Raw genomic sequence first — 4291 nt, forward strand, 5'->3', positions numbered from 1 at the left:
ACACACACACACACAACGCACGCACGCACGCACGCAGCACGCACGCACGCACGCACGCAGCACGCACGCAGCACGCACGCAAGCACACATACATGCACAAGTATACATGATTTTGAATTATTCTTATAATTTTTCCTAATATAAAATTTGGTACAAAGTACTAGAATCTCTCTTTATTATCATTGTATGAGACAGGAAGTGCCGCAAGAGTTAGCAATGAACCACATGGCTGCCGGATGAATGGTGTAATGAACGAAGTCATGCCGTATCCAAGATAGCATGTTAACGTGCTGGAAAAGTTCTCAATGAAGTACTGATTAATATCAAGTGGTATGAGATAATATATCTAATTTTTATTCTCATTACTTCCTTGATCGAAGAATCGATTCTTCAAAAAAATTTTCATTAATGATATCCATTTCAAATATTCGATCGTTTTAAAATAGTTTAAATATCCCTGTTATTTAAACTTATTTCACAATTTCATGAATAAATTAATATCAAGAATTTATATAAATAATTTTTTATGTATGAAAATATTGTTTCTTTATATTTAATTTATTTATGAACTATAATATTATTTATTCTAGTATATTCTAGTATAAATAAAATGAATCAAATATGTGAATGTATATGGAAATGTGTATATGGAAAACGTGTATGAAACGTGTATATGGAAATTACACAGAAATATAATGCGCTTCACTGTTAAATCTATAGTGTCAAATTTAACTTAATGCGAGTTCCGATTAATAATCGCCACTGCTCTTATTACTCAATCGTTATTTTATATTAAAACAATGATTATATTTGACATTATATAATGTCAAATTTAATTATCGTTTTTAGTAAAAAATAACGATATATTTAGTAGGAGCAATGGCGACTCACATTAGGTTAAATTTGACACTATAGATTTAACAGTGTTGAATCCGAATTTTTATCTGAACGGGTAATATCCAAAGAATTCAAAGAAAGCTGTGAATCTCTTGCGCACAATTCAATTAATCGTTTCGCGGATCTTCAATCTAATTCATATAATACCGGATACATCTCAGTAGATCGCTTAACACCGAAACGAGAGAACCTTTGCGGACTCCTTATAGGAGGAAGGAACCCCGTTCCGCAGTACATCTGCGTCGAGCGGATGCAGACTGCATTTTATGACCGCCCAATGCACAACCGATTCTTATTCGTGCACCCGCACTCACACCCTCCATCGTTCTCCATCGAGCGGTACAACGACTTCTATAATTAGATCTCCTTCCTTCTTTTGAGCTTAGACACCTTCGCGGACGCGAGTGATCTCTTGACCTATGAAAAAGAAAATTAAAAGGAAGATTAAAAGGATATTAAAATATTTTAATCTTAAAATCGACATTAGTGTATGTTTTTCAACTAAGTGGACACTTATACATATTTCAAATCAATATCGTCGCAATGAACATCTTATTCTTCTAACTAAATTCAGAAATGAATGATGTCATTTGTTTTGTCAACATCTTTCACTGAAAATTAATTGTAGATTAATCAACAATCCACAGGTTTGGACGCAAACGATGACTTGAAAGAGCTATCACGTTCCGCGTGTCATAGGTTTTACTTTGGCTATTTCGAACAGGTTGCGCTCGTATCTATTTTTCGATCATTGGCATCGGTCGGATCTACGTGATTCTTGTGCTGCCGACGACAGGTAGACACGAATATAATATAAATGGCAATAGTTAAATTGAGTCGCGATACATAAGCGCGATCTAAGCACTCGCTATCATCATCATTGTAGATACTGTTTAATCGTTGGTCATCAGCCAAAAACTCGCCTCTAAACTTAATACAACTGTACGAAATCGTGATATTTCGATTCGAAATGCTAGTACTGCTGGCACTTCTGTTGGCACTTCTATCTTCCAGTTAATTAGATTTTTTTAATAACGTTATACAAGACACGATCGTGTTTTATTTACTATTTATATTAAGGGTTGGTCACATCTGCAGTGCAAGATGTCTTCAATTATGATGTCAGAAACATAAATTTAGGCGAATGCCGATTGCAACTTTACATAAGAGTTGCACAAATAACTTATACAAATATATAACTAACTACATAAACATATATAACTTCCTTTTTCATCAAATTAATATAGCATACATCAATGGGAATTCTATTACAAATTCTTATTAAATTATCTTTAGAATAAATTTTTTTTTTATTTTAATTATTCTTATGTATTACAAATATGCTTTTTGTATGTCCCATTCTCGTATATTGTTTAATTAAATTTTAATCGCTTTATTTTTAAACAGATGAGATCTGATCTCAGGCAAGCGCATCCGGAAACCGACAATCGTCACGAGAGTTGCGCTTCCTGTCACACTGTGCTTTCGTCAATGGGCGAAAGATAAATTCGGTGAGGTACGATTTCGAAATTAGTATTTCTAGATCGTAGTTAAGGAATATCCTTGTGCAATATTGGTCTTTCTTTTCTTAGGAGCTTAGCTTGCCAAATGATTCACGTCAGACATATTATATCAAAATAATTTTATTATCTAATTGATGTTTAATGTGCATTTCTACCAATGTAAATTAGCCTACTTAATCTCGATACTTCAATTTATCTTCATCTTCGTTTTAGTTCCAAGAATAAAAAAAAAATGAAGAGTAATGAATCAAAATTGGTAGAATTGGGCACATAATGGCCATTCTACAATAAGCCATTAGTAATACATAAATCGAAAGTTAGAAGCTAAAAATTGACCAATCACAATCACATGAAAGAAGAATAATTTATTATAATTGGTCAATTTCTAGTTTCTGACTTCTGATTTATTACTAATGGCTTATTGTAGAATGTATGTGACTTAATGTTCAAAGAATAATTCCTAAATCTGAAATGATTTTCGAAATTTTGAAATGGAGAATTCAATACTTTTTAGGGAACTTCGAAGATCATAAACATTACATGTTGCTTTAAAACAAAATAAAAAGGATCAACTACTTAACAAATATTTTATATGTATCTCTGTTGAATCTTTTTATTGAAAAAAATTTATCAATTCTTATATATTATGGCGCTTTGGCAACTCGAATTCGTCCCTGATCTGCATGCAAATACGAGCTAAACTTAGATATGTCCGATTTCCCTCATTACGACAGATCGCATTTTCGTCTTCATCGACCTTAATTATTCTTTTGCTAGCTTCAATTGCTAAGTATGTCGTAATGCCTACTTACATTCTTATAATCACTTAAACTAATAGAGAATAGAAAAACGTAAGCGAAGTAAGCAAATCATTTTTTTATTTGCTATTGTTTGCGTTATTGTCTTGCGTTTTGTCAATCATTGATCAATTTGCTTACGTCTTACTGTTTATGTTTTTCTATGTGCCATTAGATTAAAATATTCAAATTTATTTTAAAAAATTATAATCACATTTTTTTTGCAAATATTGGCATAAATTAAAATTGAAATTAATCAGTATCTACAATTTCAGTCCAAATAAGTTGAGTTCAGTCAAATTTATGAAATCAGATTTACACTGTTTCCAACATAAATCATTTGAATATAACGTACAATGTTCAATAATTCAATTCATAGATCATTTCATGAATCTTAGAAAACACGGTGATAAGATACAAATCCAGTACCTTCGGTCCTCAAAGTGTCAAGATAACACGTCTTAATGGACACACCGACCGGCTGGATTCTTCAATGGGCCACTAGAAAGAAGAGTTTCTGAATGGGCACGCACACGCATCTAAAACGTGCACGCATATGCAGTGCGATATTCCCATGAATCTTATAGCGGTGAGATATCAACGTACAAGATGCACGTCCACCGGGTGTCTAATATTATACCTCTATACAAGACATTTCGTGACGCACGCAATGTTTGTACGAATTATTTCGAACTCTTTTGCGTCAAACACATCTCAAAATAATATTATCTGAAACAAAATAATTAGGAAGTGCAGAAAGAATTAATTTTCGAACTTTTACTATCACGTCAAAGCTCCTAAACTTTTATATGAAACAGTTTATTAAATAATTCTTAGTTATGTGCTTCAATATGCTAGTTTTTGTTATTTACATCTCTTTAATTAATCGAATTATTCGTGTAATAATTTAATATTTATAATTAAATATTTAATGTTTAATAATTTAATATTTATCTCCTTATTTATATTATTAAAGATGATGTAAATAACAGAGAAATTACGACTAAATATATTTTTTAAATAAAGTAAAAATTTTAAGAAATATATATATATATATATATATATATATATATA

This window comes from Atta cephalotes (genome assembly GCF_000143395.1).
Source record: "Atta cephalotes unplaced genomic scaffold scaffold00006, whole genome shotgun sequence".
Classification (NCBI taxonomy): Eukaryota; Metazoa; Arthropoda; class Insecta; order Hymenoptera; family Formicidae; genus Atta; species Atta cephalotes.